This window comes from Giraffa tippelskirchi, chromosome 12 (genome assembly GCF_054371585.1).
Source record: "Giraffa tippelskirchi isolate mGirTip1 chromosome 12, T2T-mGirTip1v1.2.pri, whole genome shotgun sequence".
Lineage (NCBI taxonomy): Eukaryota > Metazoa > Chordata > Mammalia > Artiodactyla > Giraffidae > Giraffa > Giraffa tippelskirchi.
The window spans coordinates 55,449,478-55,462,721 of record NC_137286.1 but is presented as its reverse complement, the minus strand read 5'-3'; the positions used below and the strand labels follow the sequence as shown (position 1 = coordinate 55,462,721).

At 40.9% G+C, this 13,244-nt stretch overlaps 1 non-coding gene across 1 annotated transcript; it reads left to right on the top strand.

Moving 5' to 3' along the window:
- The first annotated feature begins 4,393 nt into the window (after positions 1–4,393).
- On the top strand, positions 4,394–4,520 carry LOC145530732 (small Cajal body-specific RNA 15). Its single transcript, XR_014072035.1, has one exon.
- Positions 4,521–13,244: the final 8,724 nt, after the last annotated feature.

Genomic DNA, 13,244 nt, shown 5'->3' with positions numbered 1-13,244 from the left:
ACCACTCCAAATGGAAAATGCCCCACTCCATCACCAGCAGTTCCTGGGAACGCTCCAAGTTCTGTGCAGAACAGAGGTCTGAAAGCCTAGCGAAATCAGATACACACCGCATTCACTGTCACTTTAGCGCCTCCTGCTTCTATCAGGGCATTTGGCCTCAGGTACTTATTTCTAAGAACTTTTGCCCTGGTGATTCATTCTACACGGACCACGTGATACTGAGGCTCTGAGCCCTCTGTGCTGTTTCTGAAGAAAGACTGAGGGATGAATCTATCTTTCTGATGCTCTTAAATGTAGGAATTGTGAAACTGTCCCTAGAGAGCTTGGTTCAGGAATGGCGACCATGCTCCTTAGGGTTCAGCATAATTTCATAGATGTGGTTACATTCTGTCACTTGGGGATGCAACTAAAGCCAAAACGGTGACCATTTGTAACCATTTCATTAGCTCCAAGGACAAAAGGGCCAGAATTCCCTTCTCCTGGTCATTGAGAACAGGAGTGGCCTCTTGCGATGTTCCTGGATACCTGTGACCTGTTCTCAAGAGAGGCAGGTGGCCATTGCCTAATCATCTGCTGGCCTGCGTCTTTTGGAAGGACTTAGAATTCTCTATTTTTCTGTTTATATGCTTCATCCTGGCTCCCTGATGGACTCATCAGAAAAGTAGAGTCTTCTCAAGAACACCACAGCCCAGGTAGAATGGGTGATCTTTTGTAGTCAGGACAAGGTTGTCTGGCGACAATAAACACACATTTACCTTCAAGAGGAAGAGCCTCCTGGCTTCTCCTGCCAGACCTCCATGTTGAAAGTGATCGACACAACGCACAACAGGGCTCGGCCATAAACTCTTTGCAGAGATTTCCTACTGATGTTCCTGGACACTCCCCACATGTTTCATTCTAACACTGCCTTTCCTCTATCTCAAGTGGAAAAATGAAATCGATATGAAGCTGTCTTAAGAAGAAGCATGTGGTGGCTGGCTAATAAAAGAATAATTCGATGGAAGACAAATGCTTTCAATCAAGCTCTGTTTACATAAGCCTTTTAGAGCTGCTCCTTGCTGCTTACCTTTGTCCCAGGGTCCCCAAACTTCCACCAGTGTGCCAGGCATGATGAGCAGAACTTCCTGAGCACTGAAGACTGGGATGCAGTACTTTTGACCACTGGTACTTAGTAAAACTCCAAACCTCAGAAAAATCTTCTCCTCTCTTCCCTAGCTTCTCTCATCCTCTCGGACATTTCCTCTCCTTTGCCTCACTTTTGTCTCTCTACTGGGCTCTGGCCAGATGTTTGGCCATTTGTTGTTGTCATTGCTGTTGTTCAGTCACCAAGTTGTGTGCAACTCTTGGCAACCCCATGGACTATAGCACACCAGGCTTCCCTGTCCCTCACCATCTCCCAGAGTTTGCCCAAGTTCATGTCCATCGAGTCAGTGATGTCATCCAACCATCTCATCCTCTGTCGCCCCCTTCTCCTTCTGCCTTCAATCTTTCCCAGTGTCAGGATTTTTCCGATGACTCAGCTGTTGGCATCAGGGGCCAAAGTATTGGAGCTTCAGCTTCAGCATCAGCCCTTCCAAATAGTATTCAGGGTTGATTTCTTTTAAGATTGACTGTTTTGACTTCCTTGCAGTCCAAGGGACTCACAGGAGCCTTCTCCAACACCACAGTTTGAAAGCATCAATTTTTTTGTGCTCTGCCTTTTTTATTGGCCCCATAATGTGAAGTTAAATGGCCAGCACACTTGATCTGGGCTGCCAGATGTTCCAGAAGCAGCTTCTGGAAAGAACTCCCTGTCACTAGACTTCTGACATAGACCAGTTGAAGAGCCCTGGCAATTTCAGAGAGCATGACAGCCAACCTGCATATACCCCAACTTGGGCCAAAGGAGAACACTGCAGGCTTGTAAACCACTCCCTGTCCAGGGATGAGGTCATGAAATAAGTGGATATTAGGCAATGGGAGAGTTCCTCAGCACCAAAGTTGTCTCCTTTCACTTTAAATAATTACTTCACTTTTATTTTTAGTATTATAGACTGGCTACTGAAATGAGGGAATGAAAACTTGAATTTTTAATTCATCAATTTTATTTTTTAGAGCAGGTTCACTGCAAAATTGGGAGAAAAGTTCTTAGAGTTCCCATAAATCTCCTGTTCCCTCAAAGATACAACCTTTCCCATTATCAACATCCCCCACCAGAGGGGTACATTTATTATAATTGATGAGCACACAGTGACACGTCATAATCACCCAAAGTCCATCATTTACATTACGGTTCACCCTGAATATTGTACATTCTATGGGTTTTGACAAGTGTATGATGGCACTCATCCACTGTTAATAGCACCATATAGACTAGCTTCATTGCCCTAAAACCCTCTGTGTTTCTCCTAGTCATCCCTCCCTCTCCATAACTCCTGGCAACCCCTGATCTTTTTAGTCTCTCCATAGTTTTGTCTTTTCCAGGATGTCATATGCCTGGAATCATATAGGATGTCGATTTTTCAAATTGGCTTCTTTCATTTAGTGACGTGCATTTAAGATCCTTCCATGTCTCCTCATGGCTGATGGCTCTTTTCCTTTTAGTCCTGAATAATATTCCCTTTTCTGGATGTACCACAGTTTTCTTACCCATTCACCTGCTGAAGGGTAACTTGGCTGTTCAAGTTGTGCCAATTCTGAATAAAGCTGCTATTCACTCCAGTATTCCCGCCTGGAGAATCTCATGGACAGAGGATCCTAGCATTCCATGGGATTGCAAAGAGTCAGACACAACTGAAGAGACTTAGCATGCGTGTATGCAGCATTGTATGCAGATTTTGTGTAGACATAATTCTCCAGTTCATTTGGGTAAATATCACATAGTACTATCACTGGATCACATGGTAAGAGTATGTAATAGCCCCTGGCATCCTCATACACCCTTGTCTTCTCTTTATTTCATGTTCTTATATTATAGCCTGGCTTATTTTTCACTTGTTGTGCCATGTTATTAAAATATTTAGAATTAGAATCTATGTTTCCAGCAAAAATTATGGCACTCTTTGGTGGTTATTTTGTTAGGCAATAGCTATGCAAAATTTTTTTAAAAATGAGTGAATTTGAAATATTTTTATCCAAATTAACTATTTAAATATTCTTGTGAAATTGATGTGATATGTGCTCATCTCTAATAGGATTTTTACATGGTTGGAATAGGCTGGTCTTGGCTAAGTCAGGAATAGGGCCAACAAGGGGCTGTTATCAAGCTGTGGTGGACAAGTGAGCTTATCATTTTGGTAACCTATCAGTGTGTCATTTCTGAAGGATATCTAACTGATGGAACGAAGGCAGAGGCAAACCAATAATTTCTCTTTGGAGCCAGCCCATGGATGATGGTTGAAGTTCTCTAGCTTCCTTCTAAAAGTGACTCTTGGGGGACCAGGAGGAGGAGCGAGATGCATGGACACCTCCACAGGTCAAGAGATGACTGGGAGCAATGAGGTTTGGTGATGGAAAGAGCGCAGGTTTAAAAAACCACTGAGCTAAAGAGCTTGAAGTTCAGCTTTGCTACAGCCTAATTGTGATTCACTGGAAAAATTACACAACTTTTCTGTATTAAATTTTCTCTTCAACAAATGGGCGCAATAATTCCTACTCTACAACTTCACTGACAGAATTTATCTGAGATCATTAACACAAAATATTGTATATCTAATAAGAATTCATTAGTTACTTTATGTGAGATATTGACATTTACAGAGGTCTTCATGAGCCAAACAGGTCACACTAGGGTAGAGCAGGTGTTAGTCACTATCAGGACATCTCAGATTTTGACTTCATACTGTCCTGTAATTTCTGTGGAACTCCACTTTTGTTCAAAGTCTTCCAAAACTAAAACAAATATAATTAAAAATGGTCAGTGAAATGAAATTATACCCATACCCAAACATTTACTGACAGATTTTTTTTTTTTTTGTCCTAAATGTATCAAATAAAGGGAGAGGTGAAAGGAGGTAAGAGTTTTGCAATCTGGAAGCACCATGAAAAATCAGGGCATTACTGGAGCTACAGCATGCCAGTGTGAAATACAAGAATCTAAAAAAATGAATAAATGAAAAGGTACACATGCACACACAAAATTATGTACACACACACCGATGTACACACATAAGCACAAGAATCACACACAACCATAACCACACACACAAAAACACACATACACACACCCCTAGGCCTGAAAGAAAATGGACCCTTTGATATTTACATTTTCTAGCTAGAATTTTCTGTGCAACACAAAAATTAAGTGTTGGAACATAAACATTTTAGTTTTAGCACAAAGACTTCAGGCAAGGCCAGTGTCCCACACCGTTGTCTCTTTTAGAGATATCATGCATTTTTAAAAATTAATTAATTACTGGAGACTAACAAAATAGAGTCCTTGAAGTCAAGCTGACTCTGCTTTTAGCCTCCTAAATGAAAAGGTAGATAGAACAGGTCTTGTGTGCAAAATGAATTCAAGACCTACTTATCTACCAACAGCAAAAAAATAAATAAATAAAATAAAAATTAATTAATTAATTAATTTCTTTATTTAGCAGAGCCAGGTCTCAGTTGTGGCATAAAGAACTTTTTAACTGCAGCATGTGGGATCTAGTTTCCTGACCAGGGATCAAACCTGGGCGCCCTGCATTAGAAGCATGGAGTCTTAGAATGGACAGCCAGAGAAGTTCTAAGCAATCGATTTAAAATGGATTTTATATTTCATTTCTCTAAATCTGTTTGTTGTTGCTGTTCAGTTACTAACTCGTGTCCAACTCTTTGCAACCCCATGGCACACCAGGTTCCTCTGGCCTCTGCTGTCTCCCGGAATTTGCTCAAATTCATATCCATTGAGGCGGTGATGCTATCTAACCATCTCCTTCTCTGTTAACCTCTTCTCCTTCAGCCTTCAATCTCTCCCAGTATCAGGGTCTTTTCCAATGAATCAACTCTTTGCATTAGGTGACCAAAGTATTGGAGCTTCAGCAACAGTGCTTCCAATGAATAGTCAGGGTTGATTTCCTTTAGGATTGACTGGTATGAGCTCCTTGTTGTCCGAGGGACTCTTAAGGGTCTACTCCAGCACCACAATTTGAAAGCATCAGTTCTTTGGTCCTTAGCCTTCTTTATGGACCAGCATGCCTACTGGAAAACATGCCAAACATGCCTACTGGAAAAACCATAGCTTTGACTATATGGATCTTTGTCAGCAGTGATGTCTGTTTTTTAATATAGTGTTTAGGTTTGTCATAGCTTTCCTTTAAAGGAGCAAGCATCTTTTAATTTCAAGGCTGCAGTCATCATCCACAGTGATTTGGGAGCCCAAGAAAATAAAATCTGTCACTGCTTTCACTTTTCCCCCTCCTATTTGCCACAAATTGATGGACTGGATGCCATGACCCTAGTTTTTTTAGTGTGAGTTTCAAGCCCCGGGTAGCTCAGACAGTAAACAATCTACATGCAATGCAGGAGACCCTGGTGTGATCCCTGGACAGGGAAGGTCTCCTGGATAAGGGAAGGGCCACCCACTCCAGTGCTCTTGTCTGGAGAATTCCATGGACAGAAGCAGGCTACAGTTCATGGGACTGCAAAGAGTAGGACATAACTGAGCGACTAACACTTCCACTCAAGCCAGCTTTTTCACTCCCCTCTTTCACCCTCACAAGTGGCTCTTTATTTCCTCTTCACTTTCTGCCATTAGAGTGGTATCATCTGCATATCTGAAGCTGTTGATATTTCTCCTGGCAATCTTGATTCCAACTTGTGTTTCATCTAGCCTGGCATTTCACATGATGTACTCTGCATATAAATTAAATAAGCAGAGTGACAATATGCAGCCTTGTCATACTCCTTTCCAAATTTGGAACCAGTCAGTTGTTCCATGTCTGATTCGGTTGCTCTGGACCTGCCTACAGGTTCCTCAGGAGACAGGTAAGGTGATCTGGTATTCCCACCTCTTTAAGAATATTCCACAGTTTGTTGTGATCTACACATTCAAAGGCTTTAACATAATCAATGAAGCAGAAATAGATGCTTTTTTCTGGAACTCCCTTGCTTTTTCTGTGATCCAAAGAATGTTGGCAATTTGATTCCTGGTTCCTCTGTCTCTTTGAAACCTAGTTTGTACAACTGGAAGTTCTCAGTTCATGTGCTGCTGAAACCTAGCATGAAGGATTTTGAGCATAAACTTACTAGCATGTAAGATGAGCACAGCTGTATGGTAGTATGATCATTCTTTGGCATTGCCTTTCTTTGGGATTGGAGTGAAAACTGACCCTTTCCAGTTCTGTGGCCACTGCTGAGTTTTCCAAATTTGCTGGCATATTGAGCGCAGCACTTTAATGGCAGCATCTTTTAGGATTTGAAATAGCTCAGCTGGAATTCCATCACCTCCACTAGCTTTGTTCACAGTAATGCTTCCTACAGCCCACTTGACTTCACACTCTGGCTCTAGGTGAGTGACCACACCATTGTGGTTATCTCAGTCATTAAGATCTCTTCTTGACAGTTCTTCTGTGCATTCTTGCCACCTCTTCTTAATCTCTTCTGCTTCTGTTAAGTTCTTCCAAATCTGTCCTTTATTGTGCTCATCCTTGCATGAACTGTTCCCTTGATATCTTCAATTTTGTTGAAGAGACCTCTAGTTTTTCCCATTCTATTGCTTTCCTTTTTTTTTTTTTTTTGTATTGTTCATTTAAGAAGACCTTACCTCTCCTTGCTATTCTCTGGAACTCTGCATTCAGTTGGGTGTATCTCTCTCTTTCTCCTTTGCCTTTCACTTCTCTTCTTTCCTCAGGTATTTGTAAAGCCTCCTCAGGCAATCACTTTGCCTTCTTGCATTTCTTGGGGATGGTTTTATTCACTGCCTCCTGTATAATGTTACAAATCTCTGTCCATTAATCATCTCTACTGTATAATCATAAGAAATTTGATTTAGGTCATACCTGAGTATCTCAGTAGTTTTCCCTATTTTCTTCCACTTAAGCCTGAATTGTGCCATAATGACTTCATGATTTGAGCCACAGTCAGCTCCAGGTCTTGTTTTTGCTGACTGTTTAGAGCTTCTCCATCTTTGTTTACAAAGAATATAATCAATCTGATTTTGGTACTGACCATGTGGTGATGTCCATTTGCAGAGTCATCTTTTATGATGTTGGAAAATGGTGTTTGCTATGACCAGAGTGTGCTTTTGACAAAACTCTGTTAGCCTTTGTCCTGCTTCATTTTGTACTCCAAGGCCAAACTTGCCTGTTATTCTGGGTATCTCTTGACTTCCTACTTTTGCATCCCAATCCCCAATGATGAAGACATCTTTTTTTGGTGGTAGTTCTGGAGAGTGTTGTAGATCTTCATAGAACTGGTCACTTTCTAAGCTGGTGGGCTCATCTTCCAGCATCATATGGACCTAACATTCCAGGTTCCTATGCAATATTTTTTCATTATATTTTTTTCTGTACAGCATTAGACTTTACTTTTACCACCAGTAATGTCCACAACTGAGTTTGTTTTTGCTTTCGCCCAGTAGCTTCATTCTTTCTGGAGATAATAGTAATTGCCCTCCACTCTTTCTCAGTGGGCTTCCCAGGTGGCACTAGTGTTAAAGAACCTGCCAATGCAGGAGATGTAAGAGATGTGGGTTTGATCCTTGGGTTGGGAAGATCTTTTGAAGGAGAGCTTTGCAACTCAGTCCAGTATTCTTGCCTGGAGAATCCTATGGACAGAAAACCCTGGTGGGCTACAGTTCATAGGGTAGAAAAGAGTTGGGCATGACTGAAGCAGCTGAGCGCGCACACACAGACATGCCCAGAGGTCAAAGTGGGGTAAGCCAAGGCTTGCTGCTATAAGGAATAGAGTTACAGCTTGAAAAGAATCTGTGCTTTTCCAGACTCTTTGCTCAGTTCCATGGATATAATGTACAGTTATCTCCATCCATGAAGACGACTTCCAAGTCTTGGACAAAACATTTGGTTCCCTATTTCTAAAATCTACATTTGAATTAAGAGAAACTGGGCTCATCTGTTACAGATTCCTTTCATTTGGTTAAAATCTCATCTGAAAAATCCAATTTTATATACAAAAGGGATTTTGAGCCTAGACAAAATTTTTTACAACCAACAGAGATATGTGCCAGAGGAAGTAAGTAGGGAACATAAGTTTACAGTTGATTCAAATTCAGAAATGGTAGGACTTGTACTTTTAATTGTGTAATGTGGACAGTGGGCAGTCAGCTCTGACCATGCCATGCCACATCCGAGGGACAAGATAATATTGACTATCCTTTTTTCCTAAGTTACAAATTGGCCATGCTCTTCCTATATAGAGTGAGCTACCAGACTTTGATGTACATTAGGCTGAATTAATGCAAAGTTCCCTATTAATTGGGCTCCCCAGTGGCTGAGATGGTAAAGAATCTGCCTGCAATGCGGTAGACCCAGATTCAATCCTTGGGTCAGAAAGATCCCCTGGAGAAGAGAAAGGCTACCCACTCCAGTATTCTTGCCTGAAGAATCCTGTGTACAGAGGAGCCTGGCGGGCTAGAGTCTGTAGGGTCACAAAGAGTTGGACGTGACTGAATGACAACATTTTTACATTTTCCCTATTAAGTATCCTTTTCCCTGTTAGTTAACCCCTGAATAAAAGTAAGGTCCACTTATTTGAGAAAGATATTAGAAAATTGGAGGAAACCCAGAGGAGATGTAGGTTTTGAGGCAATATGAGACAGTCAAAGCAACTGAGAGCATTTAACCTGGCAAAAGAGCTCATGCCTACCAAGAGTTAGTTGGGTGTTACATGGGAAAATAAGAAGACAGCAGTAAAACCACACATTAGTGTGTATGTGTGTATGTGTGTGTGTGTGTGTGTAAGAGAGAGGGAGGTGGGAGAGAGAGAGACAGATTGTTACTACATACTCATTACATATATACCTCTTTCACTAATATCAATAACCTCAGACATGCAGATGACACCACCCTTATGGCAGAAAGTGAAGAACTAAAGAGCCTCTTGGTGAAAGTGAAAGAGGAGAGTGAAAAGGCTGGCTTAAAATTCAACATTCAAAAAACGAAGATCATGGCATCTGGTCCCATCACTTCACAGCAAATAGATGGGGAAACAATAGAAACAGTGACAGACTTTATTTTTGGGGGCTCCAAAACCACTGCAGATGGTGACTGCAACCATGACATTAAAAGACGCGTGCCCCTTGGAAAAAAAGCTATGACCAAACTAGACAGCATATTAAAAAGCAGAGACATCACTTTGCCAACAAAGGTCCATCTAGTCAAAGCTACGTTTTTTCCAGTAGTCATGTATGGATGTGAGAGTTGGACTATAAAGAAAATTGAGTGCTGAAGAATTGATGCTTTTGACTGTGGTGGTGGAGAAGACTCTTGAGAGTCCCTTAGACTGCAAGGAGATCAAACAAGTCAATCCCAAAGGAAATCCTGAATATTCATTGGAAGGACTGATGCTGAAGCTGAAACTCCAATACTTTGGGCACCTGATGCGAAGATCTGAGTCATTGGAAAAGACCCTGATGCTGGGAAAGATTCAAGGCAGTAGGAGAAGTGGATGACAGAGGATGAGATGGTTAGATGGCATCACTGACTTGATGGACATGAGTTTGAGCAAGTCCTAGGAGTGATGGACAGGGAAGCTTGGCAAATCATGGAGTCACAAAGACTCAGACACAACTTCGTGACTGAACTGACTGACCGATTACATACACTATCCATCCATAATTTATGTTATGTCATGTAATTCTTATTGACAACCTTGCAAGGTTTGTTTTCTTATCCACATTCCACAGGTGAGAAAACTGATGATTAGAGAGTTTTAAGTCAGCTTGTTCAGGTTTGTTCAGGTGAATTTTGGACCCAAAGATATTTTTACTGAAATTTCACACTCATGACACCACACAGCCAGCCTCAGAATCCCAAGAGATGCATTTGGATGATACATACTTTGTAATACTTTATATGGACTAAAGACTTTAAATAAAATTTATATGGATAGAAATACACTTTATAATAAATACTTAAAAAAAATGATCCATTAAAACGAGAAGGAAAAGTAAAAAAATGTTTTTCAAAAGGGTAACAGAAGCAAAAAAAAAAAAGAAATTCAGTGGTTGTCTTGAAAAAAATATTTTAACTCTCTTTCCAGTGCATTTATCCATGCTGAATTTGAACGAAGATGATCCAGTGAGTAGACACAGATGACACTGAAGGGCTGCAGGATTCCATTATTTCATTCATTTTTGGGTGAACTCCCCGCAAAGCAGGAAAACACAGGATATATACGTTTTGACGCATCATTGCTGACTTTATGCCTGGTTCTTTAAGTGGGACCATTCAAAGACCTTATTAAATAATTCCAGGACTGATTTACACAAGGCTAAGCCTTTTAATCAATTTTAAAAAATTTATGTTGAAATCTCTTTTCTGGCATCCATTGCTTTAGACCTTTCAATCCCTCACCCCCTTACATAGATCAAACTCAGATCATAGGGATGATATTGACTATAGTCCAGGGAACCTTTTCTCCTAAGCTTGATTCAAATTTTCTGTTTTATTTTGTTCATCAGCCATTGAAGCAATAAAAATGTCACCTTCACATAGCTTTTTTTTTTGCTTTATGCTTCACTGATTCTGGGTTAGTTAAGTGTGGAATGGAAAGTGATGAAGCACAGTGACTCAGACTCAGCACACTGGCAGAAGAATTCTTGAACAGAAAAGTTGGTAGTTAACGGAGCTCCATTTAGAAAGCACTCACCATAGTGCCAATTCAGAGTAAAAGTTGAATACAAGGCAGTTGTGGAATATGGTCAGCCAGCCTTTCCACTAACTGATTTTATGGCTTTGGACAATATATCTCCTGATTAAAACCCATTTCCTCAGGTTTCCTTTATTCCTGCCAAATGAAGGAGGTCAAAACCAAATGGATTCCAGGACCAATTCTTGCTCCAACATTCTATAGGTTAATAAAACACAACAGAATTTTTAAGTGTATTTTCAGATTTCGTTTTTATGTTTCCTATCTTATATATTCCTTGCATTTTCTAGAGGCAAAAGTGATGAAGAGGCAGAAGCATATTTAAGGAAAGGTAATAGACCTTTAGAAATAAGAAAGAAAAGTGGCAGAAACAAGACAAAATGGAAGTGTGTCCAGTGTGATGGCAGGCGTGGCCAGAATGGGGGGGTGGTGATTAGGGAACTCAAACTGTTGGTGGAAAGAAAGGGCTAAGAGTTGTTTTTCGGTTTGTTTTTTATTTTATTGGCGTATAGTCGATTTACAATGTTGTGTCAGTTTCAGGTGTACTGCAAAGTGAGTCAGTTAGACATATATATGTTTAAAAATTCTATTTCCTTATAAGTTGTTACAAAATATTGAGTAGAGTTCCCTGTGCTATACACTAGACATTTGGCCCTTGTTGATTATCTATTTTATATTACAGTAGTGCATGTATGTATATTTTAGACCTTTCAATCGCCCACTCCAGGTTCTTACACAGATTAAACTTAGATGATAGGAATGATCGTGACTGTAGTCCAGGGAACCTTTTTTCCTAAGCTTGATCCAAATTTTCTGTTTTATTTAGTTCATCAGCCATTGAAACAATAAAAACGTCACCTTCACGTAGGTTCTTTTTGCTTTATGTTTCACTGATTCTGGGTTAGTTAAGTGTGGAATGGAAAGTGAGGAGATGTGTGGATTTTTTGTTTGTTTTCTGTAGCCCCTTGTTTTTGGAATGGCTTCCTTATCCATCCTAATTTATCCCTCCGTGCTGAAAGTTCTTATTTAAATGCTCCCTTCCCCAATATAATAATCTTTTTCAATGTGGATCACATTTGTTTTCTAGCCAAGTTCTGTGACGGTTGCCTTCTCAGTAGATGGTGGCCACTTGGGCAAATGGGAATTGGGTCTTATTGAGGTCTGAGTCACAGCTAGCACAAAGAAATGACAGTAAATAAACGCGTGGCATGAAACTGAACTTCTCCGGTGAATGAAAATACACGTGCCTCCTGTTGCTCCCTGCTCCGCTGTTGCTTTCCTCAAGTTCAGGGGCCCCTGATGACAGGCAGAGACATCAAGTCACAGCTTCTTGGGACCTTGCTCTTCCGGTCCTCTGGGCTTCTCACAGTTCGGCAATACTCACTCTCTCTTCCTGTCTTGGTCTGCGGAAGATGACAAGCCTATTAGATATCGCAGTTTTGTATCACTGTGTTTCCATATGCCTACGCAAATAACTCAACAGCTCTCTCCAAATACAAACACCCTCACCTCCAGGGTTGCTGTTAGGAATTTGTAATACATTTCCCACTTTGCATAGCGATGCAGCGGCTAGACATGAGGCCACCAGGTGAAATCCAAGACGATCTCTGCGGTGTGGAAATAAGGATACGTAGCGCCTTCCAGAAGACATCCGGGTACTTGGAATCAGGTTTTTGTCTTTGGCAATCCGGCGCATAATGGGGTTGATACCTGTTGTATGACTCCAGAGCATTCTGCCACTTGGCTGGTTAAAAAGGTAGGAGGGAAGGGTGGCGGGAGGGAGGAAGCTGTACTTGATCCTTATGGAAGCCAGTTAAAATTAATTGGAAAAAGCTTTTAAAGACCTAAGACGCAGACCAAATGTATCGCCAACCCGCGGCCTCATCCCGCACGGAACATGAAGGTCACCGCGAAGCTGCAGATTTATGCGGAAGGGTTGGGTGATGGAAAATGAGACAAAAGCATTTGGATTTTATTATTCCATTTACTCTGACCCTGGGCCATAAAGGGTTTGGAGAGCCTGTTTTATGTATTCAGCTGGTTGCCACACTGACAGGCATTTGGAGCCACTTAAATAAACCACCTTGGTCCCACAGCTGCAACAACACCATATCAAATATAGGTTAGGCTGGAAACGTGGAGCCTGCAACACAGCGTCTCCAGCAGGTGCACGGGGAGGATTTTTTGTTTGTTTTTTGTAGCCTCCTGTTTTTGGAATAGCTTCCTTATCCATCAATTGGTTTTGATTTAAAATTGACCCGGATACAGAAACTAATTTTTTTTTTTTTTTTGCATCAAGGATGTGCACACTTGAGGTCGACTCCAACTTCCAAGGAATGCTCTCTTTCCACTGAGTTTGAGTTGAGTTTCAGAGACATTGACTAGTGGTAGAAAGCTGGTGAGGTTTATTTTATCTTATTTTATTTTTCTGGAGATTTGTACTGATTCATATT